This window comes from Miscanthus floridulus, chromosome 9, assembly GCF_019320115.1.
Source record: "Miscanthus floridulus cultivar M001 chromosome 9, ASM1932011v1, whole genome shotgun sequence".
Lineage (NCBI taxonomy): Eukaryota > Viridiplantae > Streptophyta > Magnoliopsida > Poales > Poaceae > Miscanthus > Miscanthus floridulus.
The window spans coordinates 137,353,221-137,380,926 of record NC_089588.1 but is presented as its reverse complement, the minus strand read 5'-3'; the positions used below and the strand labels follow the sequence as shown (position 1 = coordinate 137,380,926).

Below are 27,706 nucleotides of genomic sequence, written 5' to 3'. Positions count from 1 at the left end.
GTCACATGCATCAGCGTATCCTCTGCATCAATCTTGCTAGTTTTAACATTGTTGAAGCAAATAGCAATGTTCTGAAGTGTTGACAGGTTCCCCAGGCCCATATCAATGATTTCTCTAGACGTGCACATGGGGAAGGTGAGCTCAAGACTTGTGAGCCGTGGCATAGCTCCTTGCTTGAACACCACAGGCCCTCCAAATTCCCGCAACAAACACTGTACAAGGCATGGGAATGAATAAGCACCAATGAAAAATCCCCGATGGATTATGAGATTACCATGGTCCACTTTCAGATTCAGATAGTGGAGAGCCGGTAACGTCCCCAGGATTTCGAGATCTTCCTGCTGCAATTTTCTCACACTGATGCATAGGAAGGCAACATCTAGAAGAAACTTGTGATTCATCCAAGCCGGCAGATTAGAAAACCAGCAACCAGTTAGGTCCAATTTACGGAGATGTCGAGGTGCAACCCAGGCATTTAAGTTGCCTCTACCGTCTGATATCTGAAAGGACAGAGTCTGTATTTTTTGCAGCTTGCTCAGGCACTCCACCAGAGATTTCTCCAAGCAGTCGTTCCATTGTGTATGACAGACAATACACAGCTCCCTTAGTTCAGTTAAACGGCCCAGCTCTTTAATATTGTTTCCAGAGTCGTTGATGCCAAACCTTGAAAGCTGTTAAAGGGATGTTAGTTTCCCAATCCTTTCTGGCACTTCTATCCACCTGTCGAAGTGTAAGGATGTCAAATTCCTTAGCTTAACAACCTCGGTTGGCAATCTACGAAGATTGTGATTGGCAGTAACATCCAATGTTTGTAGAAATACAAGGTTCTTTATTGCTTTGGGGAGCTCAGCAATGCGTGTACATCTTAGTCCCAGGTACCTCAAGTGCCGTAATTTCCCAAGGTACTTAAGGCTGCACTCTTGTGAAAGGTCACAACCTGGTAGATCCAGTACACGTAAAACTCTGAATTTCCCAAGGGATGGCATCTTTCCAAGAGTAGAGTGAACGAAAACAAGTGACCTTACTTGATGCAAGCTCCTAGTAGCCTGAGTTGTAGCAAGATCCACCTTGCCATACTGAGCGCATAACCTCCGAGCCTTATGTGATGGAGATTTGAGATCCACATCATTCAATATATCAATAAAATTTTCTTCGCTTGACAAGGAACGGATCAGGTCAAGCACCATATCATGTAGGCAACATTGTTCAATCACCGTAGAGTACTTGGTGTACACAGGTTGAATCATACTTCTGTTTATGAGCTCGTGGAAGTAACTCTCCAAGTTCAAAGAGGCCTCGATTCTTTTGTTTCTCACATCGGATAAAACCTTCAGCTATCCACATTTTTATCAGACGGTCTTTGCTAATTTTATAGTCCTCTGGAAACACACTTAAATATAATAAACATGTCCTTAGATGGTATGGCAGATCATAATAGCTAAATGACAAAATCTTTCTCATATTCTTCACATCGAGGCTATCCTCGAGTCCTGTACCAATGGAGTTGCACACGTTACACCACTCCGTTTTACTCCTTCCTTTACTACGTAGCAGACTAGCTATTGAAATAATAGCTAATGGTACACCGGCACATTTCTTTAGCATTGTGTGTGATACTTCGGCCAGCTCCTCGGCCAGGTATTGTTTGTTATCATTGTTGTCTTTTTCTTCACTGCCAAATATTGTATTGTACAATAATTTTTTGGAATCATCAGTAGAAAGCGGTTTCATCTTGTAAGATCCGCCAATTTGTTTGGCAACATCGAAATTGCGAGTAGTTATGATTATTTTGTGTCCATTACTATCAGGCAAAGCACATTTAATAACTTTCCAAACTGAGATATCCCATATATCATCAAAAACAATGAAATACCTGTACATATAGAAATTCCAAATCATAGTCATTATAAAGATTTAATTAAATTGGGGTGGAAAGTTCTGACAAAAATTTGCTGATATGGCCTGGTATATAAAGTAAGAAAACAAGAACGTTTTTACAAACATAATGATATCTAGCTAAAAGAAACTTCTTAGATTTACAATACTGATTTTGTAATACTATACAATATGTTGCAAGAGAAACTGAGTTTTTACTCTACTTTTGAAGGACATTCCCCTCTCACAAAATACACCTTAAATTGAAGCAGGGAGTACATGTTCCTTTGTCCACGCCTCCTTGTATATACTGCTTTAGCAAGAGTTGTCTTCCCCAGCCCCCCGAAGCCAACTATGGAAACTGTCTTGCCACACAGCATGAATACATCATCATCCCCTTCCATCAGAATCTTGATTAGGTCATCTCTAGCCGCCTCTATGCCAACAAGCTCTGTCGCCTCCTTGTATTGAGCCCATAAACGAGGATCAACAGAGACTGTTATAGGCTTAGCTACAACACTGTCAATTCTGTACCTATGACGCCGTTCGCACACCTCGATTACACACCTCTTGATGCTCCTGATTTCAGCAGCAATGTTATGACGAATCTTTAATTGTGCTAAAAAATCACAGCACCTGTGGATGAACATCCTGAAACCATGTGCTCCAATTGGTCCATGGTCCTTCCTACGTACCATCAGTGCATCTATACAGTCCTCAATGTCGTAGGACAGCTCTCTCACATCTCTAGCCCAAATCTTGTCTTGTTTGTCAAGTTGCTCTGGCGGCATCTCCGACATCTTCTCAATGGCGCCCTGCATGCTCTCGAGCTCAACTTGGAGGAACATGATCCCACTCTTCACACTCTTTTGCAATTTGTATCCACTGACGAGCAGATCAGTGAACATGGGGAGGAGACGTGGTAGTGCCCCAGTCACCACCTCCATGATGGATCTATGTGAGTATCGGCCGCGTGCAAGGAGTAAGCTAAGGTTACACTATATATGTTCAAAGACGCTGCCCCTCCCCAACTCAGCTCATCGATTTTATCACAAAAAAGCTCCTTGTTGCTGCCTTCGAACAAAGCGTAGAGCTAATAAATGAAAAATACATGAAGCGACAAAGACAGAAAATTAATAGCAAATCAAAGAGGCTCGGTGACAAATAAAAAAACTCCTTGTTGCTGTCTTCGAACAAAGTGTAGAGCTAATAAATAAAAAATACATGAAGCGACAAAGAGAGACGATTAATAGCACAAGTCAATGAGGCTCGGTGACAAATAAAAAAAGCTCCTTGTTGCTGCCTTCGAACATGATTTGTTTTCTGACGTGTCTAGTGAGAATTAACGTGGCTTCTTTGTTCTAACCTCCAACTAATAATAGTAAGATTGGACTCAGACTAGGAAAAACTGGCTTAGCTGGTTTCTGTATCTACAAGGTAGAAACTTCATGACTGTAATTTCTTTATCCGATCTCCAAATTGGACGATCTGTACGTGTTTTTCGGTCATCTCGACGAGAGGAACACATTGTGAAGTTCATTCTTCAATTTGGAGAAGTTTATAAAACCGGTTTAGCCAGTTTAGGACGCTTAACTTGTCTTTTAGTAGCTTATCAAGCGAAAAAATGTTTCCTTGACAAACAACATGAATATTGTTCCAAATTTGTTTTGTCCAAGTGAGGATATGGCATCCTATATTCATGAGATTGATAATTCACTTTAGGTGTATTAATACTCCATGATAATAAATTCCACAAGTTGTCATTTTAAATGAATTTATATATTTGGACTCAAACATTGTCATATCAATATAGAATTACTGGTAGTTTAATTTTAAATACTTATGTTTTATAAAATAATACTACTAAACGTATAATTTTAACAAATTCAACATCTTAGTTGCCCTGTTGCAAGCTAAAACGATTGAGAGGGTGTTAGCAGCCGGATCAGAGAAGGGAAGGAGGAAGGCTTGGGCAGGAAGAAGAACAGGAGAGGAAGGACGAGTTCTTCGTTTAGAGTTCAGAAGAGTGTTTACAATTCGATGATCCTTCCACTCTTACAGTAGGACGCCTAAATACATCATCTATTTGGACCACTCTGGGCCGGACAGCATACGGTTGGGCTCAGTCTTCCTCTTGGGCCGTGCGGCCTCGACAGCTTCTTGTTTATCATTGGAGCCCAGCACCTCTTCAGTTGGAGTAGCTTGGCCATCGCTGACAGAGGGTATCCTAGGATCTAGATTATCCATTTTTTTAAAAAAAAATAAAAATGAAAATTTTAAATAAAGCAGCTAAATTACGGCCGGCCGTAATATAGCCTCTCCGCACGGCCATGCCATATTTGGTAAAAAGTGTAATTATTATATTCTTTTTCTAACCACGCTGGCTTGTTGCGCGCGTGTGGAAGAAGAATTTTCCACCGTAGGTAACCGAGCGACTTAAGCGGTCTAGGCCCAGACCACGGTTATTCTGGGCAAATCAGGCACAGATATACGTTAAAAAAAAAGAGACATGTAGTAAGCTTCTCATAAGACTGATTGGCTATCCTATCGCAGCTTCTCTGTATATGGCCTACGTCTTGCAGTCTGTCCATGGCCTGCATCCTGCATGTTAAAAAAAGGATAACATGTGTCATAAATTTGTCCAGCCGGATGGCCTTTTTTACTAGTAAGAAAAGGCTAAATTACCTATTCAGAGGCCCATTGTTGTCTAACAAATGACACTTAAATTGCCTAAAAAAATGCAAAGGTACTAACATGGGGGCTGCTAGGAAAATAGGTAACACCGGATTGCTCACCTTCGCGTGCTGTCATCCATGTTTTCCCTTGACCATAGATGGCCCCACCGCTTGCAACCACAGCTCCACCCGGAACGTGGCTCCGCCCGCCTTAGCTTTGCCCAGCACCTGGCAAGAAGGAGGCATAGAGGACACTGATTAACCATTCCGAACAGTTGGAAGGCAACACAGACTGCACATGAATGATCTTGTTCAATTGATAAAGCCCAGGGCGTACCACTGGTCTTCAAATTGATGAAGCCTAACACAGACAAAAAGACGACTGTTCCTATAAAAGAAATACGTGTGTAACAAAACAGTGCATTGAACTGTTAAAATATACATGTGTAAAAGTATGATGTAGCAACTGAAAAGAAGTACCTAAAAGTGCTAGGGGATAATCCTGGAGCCTCTATTGGTTGTGAGCAGGTTGCTGCTGGTAATGGTACGGTGTAGTGGATTGCATTTTATTAGGCAATTTAAGTGTCATTCACTAGGCAAAAATATCTTCCTAAATAGGCAATTTAAGTATTCTGAAAAAGTAAAAAGTATGCATGCACAAAAAAGAGTTTTTGTCATTACATTTGTATGAGCATGAAATGCAATAATTATTGATGGAAACAACTAGCTCTAAGCAAATATCCATGTCAAAACAATTTAATTCAAAATACTTGTCCGAAAAAAATCATGATTCAACTAGTCCTATGCATAAAAGCACAAACACTAGAACAATATTTTAAAAAACACAGATGCACATTTTCCACTAGAGGCAGGCTTTCTCCTTGTTCCCCATGGAGATTGCAGGATTAGCGGATGCATTGTGTTTGCTTGCTGCCTGCAACTTGCTCTGTAGTTCTGCAGCACTGTTCCTTTTATGCCTTCGGTGTTTTCAGCAAGGGTTGTGACTGACTAACTGATTGACTGTGAGTGAGTGATGCCTATCACCCCAACACAGTGCACTTCCATTCAGGTTTCAGCAGAAAATTAATATGCTGGATGCAAAGATAATATACTAGCATCATGGTGCCGGTAATCTATCATTAACCACTGGCTCATGTCAACTCTAAAAAATATAGGCACATGTATTGATTACATTACACAGATCTAGTATTATAATTAGGCTATTCTATCGTTTTCCACTAAACAAGTGTACTAAAATCCAGCATATTGGATCCACCATCATGGGAATAAACAAAAGATCATCCCAAATGGCTTTAGTTCAGGTATATAAGCAAGTCAAATTTGAAGCAATTGAGCCTATTAGGAAAAAGTTCACGCTGACATGCAACTGATATAATAAAGCAATAAAAATGCACCATCATAACAAACTTCCCCATGTAGAAATTGCAGCCTGTGAGCATTTCAGTTATATAATTTCAGCCTATGTAGAAATTACATGCCTGTGGGCTAATCTATTGGTTTGAACTGAGCAATTACACTAATTCAGAGTACAAACTGCGGTGTCAAAAAAGAGTATACTAATCTTAATGGGTAATGGCGAGGAACTTGCCTTCTTAGAATGCATCGTTGCTGGCAACAAATCAACACCTCCCCTACCCCCCCCCCCCCCTCCCATACCCACGAACACATCCGTAATATAGAAAATCGATGCATTCATAACAGCAAAGTAGTCCAGCTGAAAACTCACCCGGAATTTGCGGTCAACAACAGGGCTGCGCTCGTGCCGTGGGACAGGGGCATACCCATAAGATGCACGATTGCTTTAATCATAAGCAGTAAAAAAACTAGATAAATTCTATATGAATAGCATAAGAACCGGATTAGCTCCAATAGAAATCACATGTAATTCCTCCTATAGGAAACAATAGGGGCGTACCCAGTGCAGAGAGCTCCCGCTCTGTGTGGGGTCTGGGGAAGGGTGTCAGTGGCAAGCCTTACTCTCGCCTGTGTAATGCGAGGAGACCGCGACTCGAACCCGGGAGCTTCCGGTCACAGGCGGTAAGACTCTACCGCTTGCATCAGGCCCACCCTTCTCCTATAGGAAACAATATCAAAAAGAAAAAAATGGTCCAAATTGAAAATATCAGCATATATGCCCAATAACAACCACATGCATGTCAGATACAAGCTCTACTTTTTCTAGTAGATCCAACATAAAGGGGGGGGGGTCTATGCAAACACACCTACTTGAAGAAAATATAGTGCCTACACCAGATGTGGTATTTTGATTGGGCAAATATATTGGTTTGAACAAAGCAAGTATGCCAATTCAGAGTACGGGTATGTGAAATTTCAGTACACTGCACGCTGCCATCCATGGGCTATCATTTCAGGCAACTCACTCATCTATAACTATGTTTCTCCTACTTACTAATTAGCTACATCAGTTTCGCTTATTTCTATGTGCAAAATGGACACAAATTAGCGGCCTACAGTTGTATTCAGTGATCTGTGCTCACCATTCAGTTTGTGCTTTATATATGTTGGTAAACTCATGTACATTTGGTACTATTGTTGTGTATCATTTACTGGAAGCCCAAAACCATCTAATCTTCCAAAAATCACGATCACGCCTAGGCACGAAAAACTAATGAATGGAATCCACAGGAAACAAGTCACAGCACTGTGTTGACAACCAAAAATGTCCATTTTGTGAAGTTGTCAAAATGTGAAACGGACTTCACCATTGCGTTCCTCTCATCGAGATGGTCAAAAAACATATATGGAACGTCTAATTCAAAATCCGGATGAAGAAGTTATGCCCTCGGAAAGATGCCTCGTTGTCGGGAGTTCTGACCCAAGTCGGGACTTCCGACTGTCGGAAGTTCCGACGGGTGTCGAAACTTCCGGAAAGCCTAAAGAAATCTGCTCAGGTGTCTGGGGTTATCCCTACATCGGGAGTTTCGACAAAAGTTGGAAGTTTCGACTGTCGGGAGTTCCGACCCAAGTCAGGACTTCCGACATACCTAACAGAAAATCCTATTCGGATCTGGCCTTTTGGATTCCGATCCGAACTGTTCCAAACTCATGGGAAACTTGGAAAATAAGGCTTGGAGAGGTTTCCTACTGGGATAAGACCACCCCCTCTATATATATGAGAGGATCATGGCCGATTGATTTACCATCTATCCAATCATCAAACAAATCAATCTACTACCTCTACTCCAACCCTTTTTCCCTCTTCTCCAACCCACATGTTGTTCATCCCTTGATTCGACGACCAAGGATGGTGCCCTAGGCTTGCCGGCCGACCTAGGGCAACCCGACGACATCTTTGCCCTGACGGGGTCCCTCACGGGCGAGAGCTTCGACGGTTTCTTTGCTAATTTGCCTGAAAACTAGCCGGTTCTTCGTCACGTAAGCACGTTGGTTATCCTTTGGTGGTTTGCTTGTAAACCTCTCCATTCTTCACCATGAAAGAGTGACATCCTCGCTGCGTTCTTCGGTCTGTAGCGGCCCGGGCGTTCAAGGCCCTATTGGTGTTTGATTCGGATCACTTCCGACGTCAACACACTTTTTGGCGACTTCGCTGGGGATGATTGGTTCGGCTATCTCTTATAGCCGATATATCTGACCTAGCCTTACTCGTTGATCTATCTTCTTGAGCTCGCCATTATCGTTGCATCTGGCCCAAAAGGCCGATCGCATCTGGTTTTGACCCCTTGTGATCTTGTTCGCGATTTTGCAACAAGTTGCGCTGCTTATCGGAAAATTCAGCAAGGCGGTCAAGTTATAAATCATGAAGTACCAAGGTGTTGCATCACAATATTACCACAATCACCCTGAGGTACAACTTGCAAATGCATCTTATGATCCTAATAGTTATTTTGCAAGTTCTATGAGCTCTCATGTTGGTGTTGCTAACTGTAATGATACTAGATATATTACATCGGCTAATACTTTTGTTAATGCTCCTCATCATACACATCATAATTATGAATATTATGGACAAGAGCCAATGCATGTTGTAAATTCTTTGAGTTTTGATGCTGCTAGCAACATACAACACGTAAATTGTTATTCATCGGCTATAAGTTCACAATTTACGTGTTCTATGGTGTTGAATTTTTAGAGCAATTGGCAAAATAATTAGCATTGTTATAGCCAATTCTCTCATTCATCGGCTCTCATGTTGGTGTTGCCGATGAATGAGAGAATTGGCTATAACAATGCTAATTATTTTGCCAATTGCTCTGAAAATTCAGCACCATATGCCAATGCTCCTATTCATAATTCGGCTCCATATGTTACTCCCAACTCAAGCCGAATTAATGAAAATTTAGCAAGGTGTTTAAGTGCTAATACTTATGATTCGGCTTCACGTGTTACTAGTAACCATAACCGAATCAATGAAAATTCAGCACCTTATGCAAAGATCAATGCCCACAATTCGGCTTTGTATTTCGCTCATGACCATAGCCGAATTAGTGAAATTTCAGCAAGGCATTCGGGTGCTAAAACTCGTGATTCAGCTCCACATATTGCTATTTATTGTAGTCGAATCAATGAAAATTCAGCAATGTGTGCACTTGCAAACAATCATGATTCGGCATCATTTGTTGCTCTCAAATCAAGCCGAATCGATGAAGATTTAGCCCATGCTAGGAATCCATATGGTTCCTCTAAATAGAAGGTGCCCACTTATCATAGACCGTACCCATTATGCTATGATTACTTGAAAGCTCCTAATGGTTGGTGGGTACCTGATTTTTTTAAATTTAGTGGTGAAGAGGATAAAACTACTATGGAACATATTAGTATATATCTCTCACAGCTGAGTTTGCCAGTAAAGAAGACTATATGAGAGTGTGAAATTTTCCTTTATCTCTCATCGGTATTGCCTTTACATGGTTTACATCTCTATCGTGATGTACTATTGATTCATGGTCTCAATTAGAGGAGCAATTCTATGAATATTTTGGAAAGACTAATGAGAAAAGGTCGATCACAGTTGAGTCATCGGTTAAAAGAGGATTGCTAGTGGGCATGAAAGAAATAATTGATTTAGATGTAAGCAAAGGTTCGGCTACAAAAGCCGAACAATACAATATCCTTTCCAAATCAATCATATCTCAAAAAACAAGTCTTGCTACAGAAAAGCATGGAAAACGCCAGAAACTAGCTAAACTTGATTTTTCAGGAGCTAAAGGGGTTGTACGCTTATCTAGTGATTACCACATCATTGATGGAGATCAAGCCCCTACAAGCAACAAAGGAGGGCTGCCTGCCTTCTCAGAATTGGCTGAGCCGACTTCAAAGTCAGCTGAGCCAATTGCTGCCTGCCCTGAGTCAGCTAGGCCGACTGCCTCTGTCGCTTTCCCTGAGTCGGCTAGGCCGACTGCCCCTGCTAGTGCCCAAGTCGGCCTCCAGTCGGCTAAGCCGACTTTCTCGGTCTCGGTAGCTGCCAATGCATCTTCGGATGATTCAGCACCTATTGTTGATCATTCTCTGGAGATGAAGAGCAACATCATGCAAATCAAGGACGTGCACTTTTCCAACATGATCAACAAGGTAGAAAACACAAATATTTTGCTCAAATTCCAATCTGGTCATACTATTTCAATTTCTGCATCTATTAGAGATATCATTGCTAATTATTGTAATAGACCGATTGAGGATAGCAATTTATTTGTTGATGATAAAATAAATTTAGATTCTATCGGCCAAGACATTGTTCCATATGGCAAAGCCGATAGTGGTAGTTCGTCAAAGCTAAAGCTTCCTATAAGCAATTGCAAAGGTGTGGCCGAATGGATTGATAATAAATCCGATCCATTCGTTTGCCCAGCTTTAAAGCCGACTCCACAAAAGAATCGGCTAAAGAAATCAAAGTACACCTTTGACTTTACTTTTTGTGATCATATCTTTGATATCCTACTTAAGAATAATTTTATTAGAATCATTGATCACAATGCTTTGCCATCTATTCAAAACTTAGAAGAACTTACATATTGCAAATGGCATAATTCATCTGATAATAATACTTCTGATTGCAATGTGTTTCGTCGAGTCATCCAATCGGCCATTGATAAAGGACGATTGAGATTTTATGAAGCTCAACACATAGACCAATTGGATTCAATTGGTCTTGATGGCAAACAGGTTTCGAATCAGCTTGCATTAGCCGATTCACTCAAAGCTCAAAGCTTGAACGCCCAAGAGAGAGATGTGGAGCCCTCAAGTGAAGGCAAGGTTGTTGTTGACGAATTGCAAATAGAAGATATTCTAGAGGACAACAAAGTTATCACAGTTCTAGAAGACACTGGGGGGTAGCCGAAATCTCTCCAACCAAAGCAAAAGTTGATTGATCTCGTTGAGCAAGGGGAATCGGCTAAGGATCCTCCTTTGGAGCATGCCTGTCAAGATGGGGAGAAGGAGGATGCTCGTAAAGCTAATGGAGGTAAAGGCCGTGACAAACAAAGAAGTAAAAGGCCGAAACTCAGCTTCGAGGAACTTCTAGATAAATATGAGAAGATAGGAGAAGCAAATGTCACCAATCGGCCAAAGAAAGTTTATTCATCAAAGTTGCCTCCAAAGCGCAAGTCTCAAGAGTGGAATCGACAAGGAGATAAACCTCACGCAATAGTAACATATTCTCCTTTTAAGCAGCCAATTCCCATGTCATATAGACCACAACCCACATATTTTCATCCTTATTCATCTTGGGGTTGGTTTGATCAAGAGGCACATGTTCCATCATATTTTCGGCCACAATATCTAGAGTATGCAGCTCCTAGACATTCAAAGAGATCATCATCTTGTAAAGATCATTTTGATCAAAATTGGTTTGGAGCTCAACCAAAGAAGAAAGCGGTAAAGCAAGTTTACCGCGTGCAGTATGATGGCCGAAAGAAAAAAGTTTAGATCTGAATTCAACTATTGAAAAGCAGATTACATTGCTGAAAAATTCGGCTATTGATGGCAAAGAAGTGGGGAAATCATCTATTGATATTGTAGGTGCCAAATCTAAACAAAATAAGGTGAGAGTGCCCAAAATCAAGAAAGATTTGTCGTTGTCCAAAACAGAAATAAAACCAAAATGCTCAATCGGTTTACCAAAGTGGCAATAAAACAAGCTACAAAAGCTTAGTGCTGAGAAGCTAAAAGGAAAAGGCGTGGCATGGGTTCCTAAGGGAAGTATTCAAGCCCAGAAGGATGATGTTCAAGCAAGTGGTGCAACAAAAACAAATGAGAGGAGATTCAAGAAACAATTGCCAAGTTGGAGGTTTGCACCAAATCATCAAAATCATTGGTCATGGCATCATCCATACTCTTTGCCTATGCCTATGTGGAATTCATCCCCTGGTATGCATAGTTATCCCTCAACTCCTTATTTTGATCCTTGCACTATAACAAGATGTACCTTTGCCGACACTTTCTACTGTCTACAAAGGGCACCTTTGCCGACACTTAACCTCCCGCCAAAAGTTTCCCCGACAGTTTAGAAACAGTCGTGCTATAAGCTATCGGTGAAACTTTTGCCGACACTTAAAGGAATCGCCGACACTTTTTGCGTAGCCAAATGTTGCACCTACGCCGACAGTTACAACCTTTGCCGACAGTTATCCCTTTCCCAACAGTTAAGAGCTACGCCGACAGTTAAGACCTTTCCCAACAGTTTGCATGTTGGCGAAACCATTTCCAAGGTGTTTAGTGAATCACACCCTGTCCAGCAATAAAAGTGTCAGTAAAACTGTATTGCAGATATAGATATAAACAAATACAATTTAAATAATTTGAAAAATCCACTATTGCTCATATAGTAGGTATCACATTGAGCAAATCCACATGATTTATAGAAATAATATATTACATCTTCCATACATACACCAACTATATATATATATATATATATATATATATATATATATATATATATATATATATATATATATATATATATATATATATATATATATATATATATATATATATATAGCAGGTCAATACATATATAGATCCAAACACAGGTCAAGTGATGATCACATTACATAGAGGCGCCATACATATACAGGTCCAGGATATAGATTAGACATTACCAGACATATATAGACATACACTACGTCTTGTACTAACTAGTTATGGTTAAAGCTAAGAGATCAATAGATCAGGACTACTTGGGCACAAACGTGGCATTCAACACTTCCATGTCTTTGGCCTACACGATAGTAGGTGCAAACAAAAGAATAGAACTGCAACATGTCTTCCTGCAGCAATTCTCGAACACTTGCTTGTTGCCACTCCAAAATACTTGAACACCAACTTGGTGCACATATGGTTGCTGCCAGAGAACATGTAACAGCTCTCTGATCAAACCTCAAAAGGGTGCCAATCCAAAATACTTGCAACACCACATAGCTTAAGTACCTAACCTGAAAAAAGGCAAAATATCAGTGAAATGTGGTCTGTATCATCAACTCTTAGGTGCAAATAGTGAAATAGTAATACTGTAAGTGGGCAACTATGCTATCATTAACAGCAGCAGCAGCAGCAGCAATTTGATAGCTTGAGTGGTTACTAGACTCTAAATCAACACCTCAGTTTATAATTGATAGCTTATCTCCTTTCAATATTTGTTGCAACCAAAGTTTAGTTTCTATTGTAAATTCACAGTATTCCATTTATTTTTACCAGTATGCCTACAGGTTTTGCCATGTGATATGTATTGAAGTGATATGTGGGGTTCATTCTTGCTTAAAAAGATTGCAATTCTGTATTGCTGTAGTTATTAGCTAATAAAAGTTATAAAATCTCATCAGCATGGTCACTATATATATTATAGATAAAAAAACATGAGAAAAAACGACTATATATTATGATCTCTCTTGTCAGTTGATTAATCCAAGTGTGGCAACAAGAACTGTAGTTAAGCGATCACAGCTAGCTAGGTGGTCTGAATAATCATCAGTCTCAGCTGGTCCTAACAAACAATGCAAGCAAGCAGACAAACTAGATGTGCAGGTTTGGATTGCCCCCTCCAGTCACCTAGTAGTAACAAATTTATCTGTTCTAAACAAAACAAATTTATGCATGGGTTGGAAATGTAATGATATGGCTCCTGCCGTTGATTGTTATTTTACTTATCATCAATTGATAGATCCATATATAAGTAGCAGACTACCATTTGCATGCATGTATATGTATGGCTGCTGGAGTGCTAGAGGGCTTGGAGCCCAGAATTATGTCGTCTGAATAATTAGCACACAATTATCGCTGTTGCAAACTACCTCCACGCAGCAGCAGGCTGCAGAGTTCTTCAAGTGAAGCAGAATAGAGGTGCAGGTTGGATGAAATTATTTTTTCACTTATTATTTATACTCCCATGCTAATTTCAGCCACTTAGACTCTACAACCCAGGAGCACAATTCTCTACATCTACATATAGAACTCAGAAATGGCTCAAATATTCTTCAAGGAGCATCAGTCCCTCCGGTTTGACACTATCTAATTGGCAAATCATATAATTCAACTGCAGATTTATCAAATCAAAACATTCGCTATCACAGCCTCATTGCTTTCCCACATTTCAACCAGTTTGGATCACATATATAAGTCAAAATGTTCAAGTAAAATACCTTCAAACTGCGATGGCTTCCTGTACCAACACCTTTTGAGTGCTGCGGTGACTTCTTGTCATCCCTCATTTAGTAGAAAACAAATATATTAGTAATCAGCAAAATATAATGATCATTTTTTCAAGAATATAGAGAGGTTACACAGTACTCTGTCATGTGGCCATGCAATGCATCTCCCATGAGCCTCTAGAATGGTGCTGACCCCTTCATATGGACGAGGCAATACTGCATTCCTCATAAACACATGGTTCACAACTACTTCACAGTACTCCATGCCAAGAGCAGTACCCCCAACAATAGCCCTTGGGTTTTTTGTTTGAACGGTAGCCTTTGCCACATGGACTTCATAGGGCCTTACTACATTATATAGTATCACATCTCTGCCACCCTGAACACCATACAAAACTGATTGTAAAAATCTATTGCTGCCTAGGTATGGAATAGGAGAGACTACAAGCAAATGGAAATTGCAATTCAGTAACAAATGTTAATTAATGTGATTCTTCTATGGCAGTGGAGCAAATAATAGAGTCATACTCAGGAAATTACCTCACTATGTTGCTCCTCTCGAAGGACCACTCGTCTACTCAGAAATTCATCTTCATCATCTATGTGCATATCACCCATATCATCCCCTGCATATGATCTAGCATCTCGTTCTTGATCTTCTTTGTGCACTTCATTATGATAGGTTGGTGCAGCCCTCAAGTTCTAAATCAAAGTAAATATCATTGAACAATTATTGCACTGATAAAGAAAAAAGTAAGAGATAAAGGTTACCAGGTCACCTATGGTGCATTATTAGATCCATGGGGCAAACTATAAGAACATATCCACTCCTTCTCTATACACAGGGGTATGCCTACATATGATTATCAACATATCAGACCAAACACCCTATGCATGTAGATTCTAGTGTATGGTCATAGGTTTATAATGTACCTAGGCTGATCCATCCATGTTTTATCCATGACGCACCTTTTTACAAAATGCAGTGTCAATTAGTGAAAGGAGTGACAATTAGTGAAATATATACACATCTGTTCTCATTTTAGAATGTGTTGTTCAACAAAAAAAGGATCCTTTCAAAGAACTGTCCAAATCAAATTAATTCACCACACTTGAAAACATCATCTCACCACAAGTCATGCACATGAACTATAGGGGAAATTTAATCCAGTTTTAAGAAACCAAAATCATCACATCACAGACCACACATAACCTGCAATTCTATGCCAAAAGTAGAGACAAAATTCATAAGAAATGGAGAGCATACCAATCAAGCAATGGCAGTAGAAGAGCAGATGAAGACTAGAAGGCCAACTTGCTTAGGCTCCCTGTAGATAATGTTACCAACGACAATTAATCACACAAGGCAACACAAATAAGTCAAAAACCTGAGCACAAGGAAACTTACTTCGAAGGTACATGTGGTGATGACTTGTGTACAAAAAACAATCGAAGAGTTGAATCCTTTAGTGCTTCCTTATTGGATATTTTGCAACATGCACAAGAAAGAAAGAAATACTCAGAATTGATATATTGCAGCCAGGAGACATGTATGCATTTCAATAGTTCTAAGACTAACTTATACTTCCATTTGCAGCTTAAAGTTCAATTGATTCCCTTCTCTCACAATTTTTATATATAGAACAAACACAACATGTTTTTTCGCATAAATGACCAAAGTATACTGACTATGAACTCCCATCAGTGTGAACTTTGCCATCATATTAGAAAAATGTTGCAGATCCAACATAAGAGAACATACATGCAAGCTGATGGATTGTGTTGTGTGCAAGATCTTGAATCCAGCTAGTTCCTCTGCAAAATCAATTAAGGCATTAAACATCACATTCACATCTAAATCAAGATGAATACATTCCTACAGAGAGGGGAAAGAGATAGTGGATCTAGACTGAATGAAAGTTTGGCAACGGAAGTATAACCCAAACCTTGAATCTTTTAGCCTTTCTCGCCTTCGTCAGCTTTCTGCAACCAAGAAAAAATAAGAAACTAAGGTGTGCCAAAACCCTAGAACGCAGGAGAATGGGGATGAGAGGAAGGGGATGTGGAGATGACGCACTTGGATGCGGAGGGGAATGGGGACGCGGTGATGGCACAACTCTTGCTGGCCGGTTGTGGGCTATGGCGACGGCGGGATTGGGGGCGGTGGGCTCAGGCAGCAGGGGGGCTGGGGCAGCATGTCCGGTGGAATTGGCGGCGGGGGTGGCAGGGCTCCGGCGGCGACGGGATTGGGAGGCGGGCGGCCGTGGTGGGCGGACAGCTCCTGCCGGCGCCTGGCGGTGGGCTATGGCGACGGCGGGATTGGGGGCGGCGGCCTCGGGTGGTAGAGGACGGGAAGCTCATCCGTGAATTTGGCGGCGGGGGCGGCAGGGCTTTGGCTAGTGACTTCGCCGGTGGCGGGGTTGGGAGGCGGCGGTCAGGGTGGGCAGCCGTGGTGGGCGGACACCTCCTGCCGGCGCCCGGCGGCTGCTTTTTTTTTGGGCCGCGTCTCGCGTGAGTGGAACGGGGCGAATGCAGAAGGGTAGAGGCAGCCTGCTTTACTGGGCTCAATATTTAGCATTTTAGTTGCCGTGCATGATTTGTTTTGGCACACAGTCTCCCGCTCACCCGGAATCTTTCTATTTTGCTTCCGCGCTTACCCCTTCCACGACACATGGGCAGTCGTTTGGTTAGGCTATGCCGACACATTTTTTGTCTTAACACTTTCGCCGACACTTCTTGGGTTGGAAGGAGAAACACCGACAGATAACGTGTTGTCTTACAACATGATTGCCGACAGTTTATATGACACTGAAAATGTATACAATTGCCAACACATAATTTGTTGTCAAAATCTTAGATTTCCCAACACATGAGTGTAGGGAAAAGTAGGTCATGGTGTAGTGTTGGTGTGGATCTTTATGTTATGGAGGGTTGCTAAATTATTTTATTTACCAATGATTGAGAGCCGAAATATTTTGTTTCGGCTATGCATATTTATGTGGATGAATTCATATGGCCGATATTTTGATATTGTCCTTGGTGTAAAATATAGTTGATGAATGCTTGCAACCATTGTGCTATTAGAAAGCCCCTATGGAATTTACTTTGATGGCCTTAAGGCCTAGGGGTCATGATATATGCAGTTTGATTTACTTCATGGATGTGACAATATGATTAGTCGGCTTTCAAATAAGGCCAATGTGTTGCCATAATTATTATTTCTCACAATGGTGCTATTGGAGACATCAAGCCGATTAAAATTATATCTGCACCAACATTTGAGCCGAATGTGAAGTTTTCTTATTCGGCTTAGCCATATTGCAATCCATGGGGTATAACATGTTGAAGCCTATGGTGATTCCTTGCTAGTGGTACAGCAAGTTGCTAGTGAATTTCAATGTTTAGAAGGGTCACTAAGAACTTGTCTTGATGCTTGCCTTGATATTATTGACTATTTTGCCGAATTCCGAATTTGGCATATTCCGAGGCATGAAAATCAAAAGGCCAACATGTTAGCTCAACAAGCATTTGGCTATGATGTCAGTGGACATAATTTCCATATTCAAGAACAGCTGATGTATGATGATTTCAATTTTTCCTGTGCAGGTACAGACCAGTCGGCTAAGCCGACTACTCTTCTGCTGTGGCCAAGTCGGCTAAGCCGACTGCCCTAGTCGGCCAAGTCGACACCTCCAAATTGGCTAAGCCTATCGGCCCTGTTGGCTCAGCCGACTCCCCTGTGACCAGCCCAGTCAATTCGCCCGAGAAGCTATCATATTGGCCCGATATAACTTCTATTGATGTTGGGGGCGATTTAGAAGATTGGAGGGCTCCCTTGTTGAGATATCTACGTGATCCAAGTGCCAAAATTGATAAAATTGTTCAGCAGAGCATTTTCAAATATGTATTGCATAATGATGAGCTCTATCAAAGAATCGCCGAAGATTTGTTGCTTAAGTGCTTGGGATCAGATCAGGCAAGAGTGGCTATGGGAGAAGTCCATGAAGGCATCTGTGGTATGCATCAATCGGCCCCGAAGATGAAGTGATTATTGCGTAGAGCCGGTTTCTATTGGCCTACTATGATGGCCGATTGTTTTTGCTACTACAAAGGTTGCGAAGAGTGCCAGAAGTGTGAAAATATTCAACTTGTGCCTGTTGCTGTGCTTCATCCTATCATCAAACCATGGCCTTCTCATGGTTGGGGGCTAGACTTCATGGGCCAAATATATCCCCCATCTTCGAAGGGACACCGATCTGTGTTAGTTGCTGTGGATTACTTTACTAAGTGGACCGAAGGAGTTCCTTTGAAGAATATGACACACAAGGAAGTAATTGAGTTCATCACTGAGCAAATTATTCATAGATTCGACATCCCTCAAACGTTAACTGCAGATCAAGGGACATCGTTTGTGTCCAAAGAGGTGAGGGAATTTGTCAAATTATATAAGATCAAGTTGCTCAATTCATCTCCATACTATGCTCAAGCCAATGGCCAAGCTGAGTCTAGTAATAAGACTTTGATCAAGCTCATCAAAAAGAAAATTGAGGACAATCCAAGGAGATGGCATGAAGTTTTGTCTAAAACTCTATGGGCACATCACATTTCAAGGCATGGTGCTACAAAGGTTACTCCTTTTGAGTTAGTATATGGTCAAGAGGTCGTGTTGCCTGTCGAAGTGAATTTGGATGCATACAGGCTTGCTAAACAAAATGATTTATCAGCTGTTGTGTATCATGATTTGATGATGGATAACATCGATGAGGTGACTGATGTGAGATTAAAAGCTCTCAAGGAAATAGAGAAAGATAAAGCTCGAGTTGCCAAAGCATACAACAAGAAAGTCAGGAGCAAATCCTTCCAAGTGGGAGAATTGGTGTGGAAAACCATACTACCAATTGGATCGAAGAGCAACCAGTTTGGCAAGTGGTCACCAAATTGGGAAGATCCTTACAAAGTGGTCAAAGTTATATTCGGAAATTCATATGTGCTAGAGATATTGCAAGGTGAGCGTCTCAGGAGAGCATTCAACGGGAGCTACTTGAAAGGGTACTTTCCAAGTGTTTGGCAAGAAGCCTAAGTGCTCTCCAAACAATGGCCGATACATGTATCGCCCTTAGAAAAATGGCCGATGTATACATCATTCTTAGCCACTGAGCAGCCGATGAGATGGGTATCGTTGCTGTTTAGTTTTAATTTATTTGATTAAATGTTTTTAGGTTTATGCATCATTCACCTGAAAACAGGGGGGCATATATTGACAACCAAAAATGTCCATTTTGTGAAGTTGTCAAAATGTGAAACGGACTTCACCATTGCATTCCTCTCGTCGAGACGGTCAACAAACATATATGGAACATCTAATTCTAAATCCGGATGAAGAAGTTATGCCCTCAGAAAGATGCCTCATTGTCGGGAGTTCCGACCCAAGTCGGGACTTCCGACTGTCGGAAGTTTTGATGGGTGTCGGGACTTTCAGGAAGCCTGAAGAAATCTGCTCGGGTGTCTGGGGTTATCCCTATGTCGGGAGTTCTGACAAGAGTCGGAAGTTCCGACCGTCGGGAGTTCCGACCCAAGTCGGGACTTCCGACATACCTAATAGAAAATCCTGTTCGGATCTGGCCTTTTGGATTCCGATCCAAACTATTCCAAACTCGTGGGAAACTTGGAAAATAAGGCTTGGAGAGGTTTCCTACTAGGATAAGACCACCCCAACTTTATATATGAGAGGATCATGGCCGATTGATTTACCATCTATCCAATCGTCAAACAAATCAATCTACTACCTCTACTCCAACCCTTTTGCCCTTTTCTCCAACCCCCATGCTAATCATCCCTTGATCTGATGACCAAAGATGGCGCCCTAAGCTTGCCGACCGACCTAGGGTAACCCGACGACGTCTTTGCCCTGACGGGGTCCCTCCTGGGCGAGAGCTTCGACGGTTTCTTTGCTAGTTTGCCTAAAAATTAGCCGGTTCTTCGTCATGTAAGCATGTTGGTTATCCTTTGGTGGTTTGCTTGTAAACCTCTCCGTTCTTCACCACGAAATAGTGACATCCTCGCTGCGTTCTTCGGTCTGTAGCGGCCCGGGCATCCAAGGCCCTATTGGTGTTTGATTTGGATCACTTCCGACATCAACACACTACAAGGGGAAAAAATAGGGAACACTCATCTGTACTTGATGTGCGCAGGAGCAGGTGATGAGTACCATCTCCCTGTTCTGGAATGACGCCAAACCGGCACCGTCGCACGTGGAGGCAGGCTCGGCATCGGGGGTCGGGTGCTTGAAGTCTTGAAGCCAAAGAGCATGCGCTCTGGCACAGAGTCGTCGAGCTTCTCTACGCCAGCGTGGATGGGACAGGGCGGGCGCCGCATGGCGGGAGTGAGGCATCGCGTCATCGCGTGGCCATGAGGGTGCTGGGAGGTCTACGCGGCACGACCAGGGTGAGGTGCGACACAGCCATCGCCGAGAAGCCTGCACATGAAAATAAAATCAAACAAATCCGTCGAAATCAGTAGATGCCCCGACCCCGCCTGAATCTCACCTCCCTGCTCGCCCTCTAGCCACCTAATCCGCTCCTCTTCACTCTGCAAATCAAAAAATCCGATGAAAAGCGCTATTAGAACTAAGCATGATGTGCCATGGGGGAAAATCATCGAATCTCTAGCCAAATTGCTCACCTTAGTGTGCTGCCATACGCTTTTCCGCCTGGGATTGGAGTGGATCCACAGGAGTGTGCTCTGAATCGCCCACAGATCCAGAGAGAAGACCTAGACAAAGAAAGAGAGGAGGAGGGGAGAGAGATGGGGAGGAGAAATGAAGAGGCATGCATCCCTTTGGGTCCTCCGACGTTCAGGATTTTTTTTATTTTTAACACTTTTTTAAACTAATTTTAAATCTAACAATGTTTTTTTTTCAAAACTAACACTTTTGTCCGCGCCTATTGCCATGGCGCGGTGAAATGCCTGTGCCGTGCCATGCATGGTGGCGCGGCAGGAGGATGACGTGGCGACGACCGGGACTGCTGACCGGTGACGTGTGCTAGTCGTGTGGAGGACCCGCATGGACCGGCTGGCGTTCCCTATTCTACCACAAGTGGATGTGCGCATTGTATGTCACGCGCCAATCCTTGGTCTTGTACCTCTTCCTGCGATCATACCTGCAACTAAATGATATTAGTTGTACCACACAGACCTCTGAATTGTAGCTTTGTTATTAATTGATAATGTACCCGTGCAGTTCTTGGTTGGTGGAGTAAAGCGGTGGTGGGTAGCATGTCATTCTTCCAAACTGTCTACAGACCCTAATGGGTAAGTCAATCTCGACCACGTGGAAGAAAATAAGAGGGACGTTGCAGCGATACTCGTCTGAATCGTCCCTAGTGATAGGACTGAGATAGTACTCGAGCTCCGGAGCATCCCAAGGACACCAATGCACTTGAATATTTTGTAATTGAGTTAGGTTGTGATATAGTGTATATCGAACAAGACACATGTATGATAGTAAAGAGAGCGTAACCTGGTGCTGTGTCAGGACGTCGAGACCGTTCGTGTACTCCCTGTACTTGCGCCTCGCATTCCCTCTAACAAACTCTGCTTCCGTCTAGATATACAAAGCAGTAGGGAGTGTATCCTGCCTGTTCCATTGCTACATTGAACACGATAATGAATTAGCCATTAATAATTTCATCATATATAACTGCCTCGAAGAATATAGTGAACCAAAGTACTTACCGGTAAACCAGTATTAAGGGGCCTCCCAACGGGCCATCGTTCCCAACACCAAACCTGGAGTAGGTAGGAGCAACCGCTAAGGTTCGCATACCCTGAGGTGCGGCGACAGGCAACGCATAGCTGTTGATACGTCCATGCCAGGACTGCGCAGCCCTAGCTGTACGTCGCTATGTTCTCCCACGACTGCCGTAGTATGTCAAGGAAGATCCAGCTGATGGTGTTGCCTGAGGCGTCTGGGAAGAGGAAAGCACCAAGGAAGTGCGAGAGCCACACTCTAGCGAACCTGTCGATCTGAGCCTCCTTAGCCTGTGGGTCCAAGTAATCAAAGTGCTCTGTGGTCCAGGACAATGAAACATCGGAACTTTTCCTGAAATTCACCAAAGAAAATGAGACCCAATGGCTGCAGGAAAGCAATGCAAGTATTAAATAGGCTTGAATTGCTCACTTATTTTTCTTTGAAACCTCGTCGTCCGGTGGAAGAAAGCCAGTGAACTGAGCCACCAGCTCCCTCCAGTGATCGTTGTCAACTATACCCGTCACAGGAAGTCCTCCCAACTGAAGGCCAAAGATAGCCTTCACGTCCTGCATGGTCAAGGTCATCTCGCCGCAAGGTAGGTGGAATGTGTGGGTCTCAGGCCTCCACCTATTATAAGAATAGAACGACTGTTAGTTGACTCAAATTTGTTATAAGAATATTTACGTACAAAGAAGGCACTCGCACCTGTCTACAGCTGCAGTAAGTAGTGCTGGGTCAAGGGGCGGAAGACCATAGTGGACAATACGGACAAGCTCGAGGAAGCCGACACGCCGTATATACGGCGCATAACGCTCGTCCCACTGGTGCGGCCTGGTGTGCGTGCGGGGCCTCGAAGGAGGCAAGGCCACCTCTGCGTCGGTGTCACTCAAGATGTGTGCTCGGTGCTGGTCGTCGTACTCCACCTCAAGAATGGGATACAACGGGTGCTACGTGGGAGGGACCATCCTGTTACAAATTGAAAAACAAAGAGTTAGAGTATTCAAATTAACAATATTCAAATTAACATTATGTAGCATTGCAAAATTTGAACTACTTGTTATGCAATACAAAAACAATATGAAAGCACATGTATATATTCAAATTAACATTAACAGATATATTAAACAACTTGACTAAGAAAATAAGCATTTGACGAAACTTCATCAAGTCATCCAAATCGACGTATCACACACTACTAAGTACCGACACTTGAAAACTAGTATCTATACCCAAAACCCCTAACTAAATAACTAACTATAAACTAAATAATAAATACCTAATCAATCCCTAAACCCAAAATCCTAACTAACAGTAACCTAAACCCTAACTACCTAACCAAACCTTAACTATACTACAACACACAACCTCAAACCTAAAAACTACATACCTAAACAAACAAATTCACTAACCTAGCTATCCTAAATCACTAACCCTAACTATCCTAAATCACTAACTATACTAAATCACTAACTATCCTAAATCACTAACTATCCTATATCGATAACAATCATAAAACCCTAAATATCCTAAATCACTAACTATCCTAAATCACAAACTTAACTATCCTAAATCACTAACTATCCTAAATCAATAACAATCATAATAACATGAAATCGAGAGGAAGGTACCTTGATATGAGCGGGCGGCCGTGATGCGTCGGCGTTCGTGGCGCGGCCGGCACGGGCGCTGCGCGGCGGGAGTGGGCGGGCGCATGTGGGCACAGCCGGCGCGAGTGGGCGGGCGTCCGGGCGCGTGCGGGCGCTGGCAGCGGGGCGCTGCGCGGCGGCAGGCGGGCGGGCGCTGCGCGGCGTGCGGGCGGGCGGGCTAGCGTGCGGGCTCACTCGTGATATTTATCTTGTCCTGCCACGCCATGCTCCGTGGCGCGTCACCACCGCGCCAAGATCGGTGGCGCGGCAGACCCTGTCACGTCACCGGTCAGCAGCACCGGTCGTCGACACGTCATCCTCCTGCTGCGCCACCATGCATGGCGCGACACAGGCGTTTCGCCGCGCCATGGCAATAGGCGCGGCCAAAAGTGTTAGTTTAAAAAAAACAGTGTTAGATTTAAAATTAGTTTACAAAAAGTGTTAAAAAAATCATGTTCGACCGCACCAGCTCTACGGTTCGATTCGGATGTGCCGTGTGCGTGCGAAGCCACAAACGCACGGACAGCCAACATGAAGTCTTTACCATAAAATATTAGGGTCATTAAAACCCACTCGGTCTCGCTTTCTACATGTTTTGTGGAGAGCCGCCCCCATAGTGGCGCGACCCAGACCTAGCGGCTAGCGCAGCTCTCTCTCTTCCCACCACTGTCGCACCATCGTGCTCGCCATGCGCGCCTCCCAGCTCGCCGCCGTCGCTGGAGCGCGGGGAGCCACGCGAGCTAGCAGGCGGAGGTGGGGGCACCGCGCTCCTCCACCTTCTTCACCGGCGCTCCCACGGCAGCAGAATCAAGAAACTCTGGATTTCTCTCTCATGCCGAGACTTCACGCATCCTTCGGACTCCTACCGAGCAGATCGATCAGGCCGGATCCACATCCGGCCGGCCTCCACCGGCTTTGCCCAGCACGGGCCCTCCCGCGGCGTGCGTGTGCTCTCCTAGAGATATGGTGGTGACAACTATAAGCTCGCTCACACCAGCTTGTTCTTGCATGTCTGATTAAGGGAGATCCTAGGAGCGAGAGCTCCTAGAGCAAGGTATTCATCCAATCTGGCAGTGTAGAGAACCAGCGGTCATTTGGTTTCAGCCTATGAAGATGTTGAGGCGCGACCAAAGCATCAAAGTTGCATGCTCCTCGAAATTTTTTTCAGCTTGCATAGGCACTCCACCAGAGATTTCTCCAAGTTATTATTCGATTCAGTTTGACAGAAATTGTCCAGCACCCTTAGTTCCGTTAGATGGCATAGCTCTTTTGTAATGTCCGTGGTGTCACAATGTAATGTTGACAGCTCTTCAACGGAAGTTAGGCTTCCAAGTGAAATTTTGTATTTTGGTCCTTTTTAAAAGCTTAGTTTATAAATAGACCTTTGATGAAATCTTTTCTAAAAATGGAATCAAAGCTCGACGTACAATGACACTATGCCGAGATATGTGGCTCGGCGCCCTACGATTTAACGCTAAACACTTGCCACGTAAATGCCAACATGTCGGTCCCACCGAAGCTCGGTGTTTAATCAGTTGACGCTGAGGTTAGCTACGTCGGCGTTTAATGTGTCAATGCCAAGGTGTTGCACCTAGAGTACAAGCTAATAGCCCAATGCAAGTGCCCCCTACTGTAGGTTAATGTGTTAATGTTCTCTACATTAGTGCATCTTCTAGGCCAATACCAATAGAATTGTAAACCTCGCTCCACTCCATTTTGTTTCTTCCTTTAATAGCCAAGAAGCTAGCTATAGTAATGATTGCTAATGGTACACCTGATGAGGACATCGCTCCATCAGATACAATCCCTATCACTAATTCGACACCGAATTCTTTAGAAGGACCAATGCCAAGGGCTCGTGCACATCATTTGAATTATGAGGTGCGTTCGTTCCTTATCTTATACTAATATTCATGAGCATTGGATGCTACTAAAGTCTTGCGTTGTGTTATTGCTTAGGAACATGAGATTAGCACAGTTTACATCCAACGAGCTATGGTTTACGCAAAGCACAAGAACAACCTCAAGTCTTGATACACCATTTACATCGAGCCAACCTCCGCTTAAGCCAACTTCAAGCTCTACACCAAGTTTACGCTCAAGCAACAAACGTTTACATGCACAAGACTGAGTTCACATGACAAGTACTCCAACTTCACATAAAAATCTGTACCAACCTTTTGCAATTTTCGTGGTGCATGCTATACATGATTGCAAAAGCCTATCAAGTCTACTTTCTAACCCAACAAACGGAGCAACTTTTGGACTTCCCAATAAAGAGTTATGGTTGATTTACTGAAGGCTGCACAGAAGCTCAGAAGATACGCGAGAACTCCAAGAGACTTCATGGAAGCTGAACCAATTGGTCTTCCACTTCCCCAACTGGTGACCTGCGCCCATAGCCTTCTAGCAGAGTTGTTTTCTATTATAAATATCACCTATGTACTGCTACAAAACTTGGGTTTTGCTTAGATTGCATTTGCACACTTTGTTTGTGAGATTTCGCCTCTGTACCAGACCGACCAGGCTGCTACTTTGGTTTGTGATTCCCCAAATTGCAACTTCAGATTTCCTTTACATGTTCTTGCTTGTGTTCTGAAATCACTTGCAGGGATTAGCCTTCTTGGCGAGGTGATTTGGATTACGTGCTCGGTTGATAACCATTGGAGCAGTGGTGTTGTGATTGCAAGATAGTCGATCTTCTCGGTCGAGTCCTTGGGTCATCTATGTCGTGATCTCCACAATTCGACTTATCATCTATCTATCGGGAGATCGGGCCATAGTTCCCATTATCTGGCATCAAATTGTTAGGTTTACCGCTAGGTATTATCTCAGTCTTCCTTTAGTTTTTTTATTGTGTTCATCACCTACAGTCCACAAAAAAGCCAAAAACAACCCACTTATTTTCCGCTGTCCTACAACCACTTTGTGCCTTTGCAATACTGTTTTCAGTTTCGCGTTGTTTGAGTTTGTATCTGTGGTCGAGTTTTTGTTGCTGCTCTAGAGTCGTGTTCTTGGTCTTAGTTCAATTGCCCTTGCACGCTTTGTTTTTGTGCCGTTTTCCCATTTCCACCACCCCAACAATAGGTCGAGCCATCACACTACTCGATTTGCCCCGCAAGCCGCCTTGTGTTTACTCTCGCCACGCTCAGCCCTAGATAGGTCGCAAGCCGCCTTGCATCACTCGCCTTGCTACTGCAGCCCTCCTTGATCATCTAGCAAATCCTATTTATGCTTTCTTTTCGGTGCCTAGTTTATACAATCCTCTATGAAACCTGGCCAAGGTTACATTTACTTTATTTTTCCTATGTCACAGTTACACATGTTGTGTTCATATTCGTGCCTTCTATTTTAGTTTTCTGAAGATGTCAAGAGAAAGAGACAGTTACCCAATGCAAGAATCAGGGTCCATCCCCCATGAGAAAAGAGAGCTCCCAAGAGCTCTAGTTGGTAACATGAAAAAAAAACAGAGATAAGGGAAAAAAGAGTGACATAAAAAAAGAGGTGGAAAAAAAGGGAGAAACTAAGTGACCTGAAAAAAAAGAGGTAAAAAAAGAGAAAAGAAAAGAAAGAAGAAAACAAGAAGCAATCTATTCATTCAGCTTTGTGTTTGGTGCTTGGTCCTTTCTTTTATCTTGTTGACCTAGGTCTAGGGACACGTTAAGTACTAGCAACTGTGACTTGTGCTTTGGATATTTATTCAACTTTGCAACCATGTTCATAGTATTTGCTAAACCTTGCTACATATTGAGCCTTCCAAGCTCCACCTTTCTCTGTTCGGATAGATTTTTCCTTGCAATCTGTCCACGCTCAACGATTTATCACGAACCAGCCACCGGTTGACTGCCCTGCTGTGTGGGTAAGAACACTTGCAAGCACGTGGTAAGGTGCTTAAGTGTGAGTGATGCCACTTCTACTACCCCCATAGTTGATAGCGTTACTACCTTGTTATTGTTCTTTGTTCACTAATCATGTCAGGTGTTGCTGCTCCTACTGATTTTAGTGCTTGCATATCGAAGGATGAACTGACCAATATTCTGCAAGAAAAGCACATGGTCCAATTGCAGCTCCTTCGGAACATTCAGATAAGCATTGCAAACCTTACCACTCGTGTCG

The 27,706-nt window shown here is 42.8% G+C and overlaps 1 pseudogene; it reads right to left on the bottom strand.

Annotated features, from left to right (window-relative positions):
• The window catches only part of LOC136481057 (disease resistance protein RGA5-like), a 42,335-nt pseudogene that overhangs the window by 176 nt on the left and 14,453 nt on the right, over positions 1 to 27,706 (bottom strand).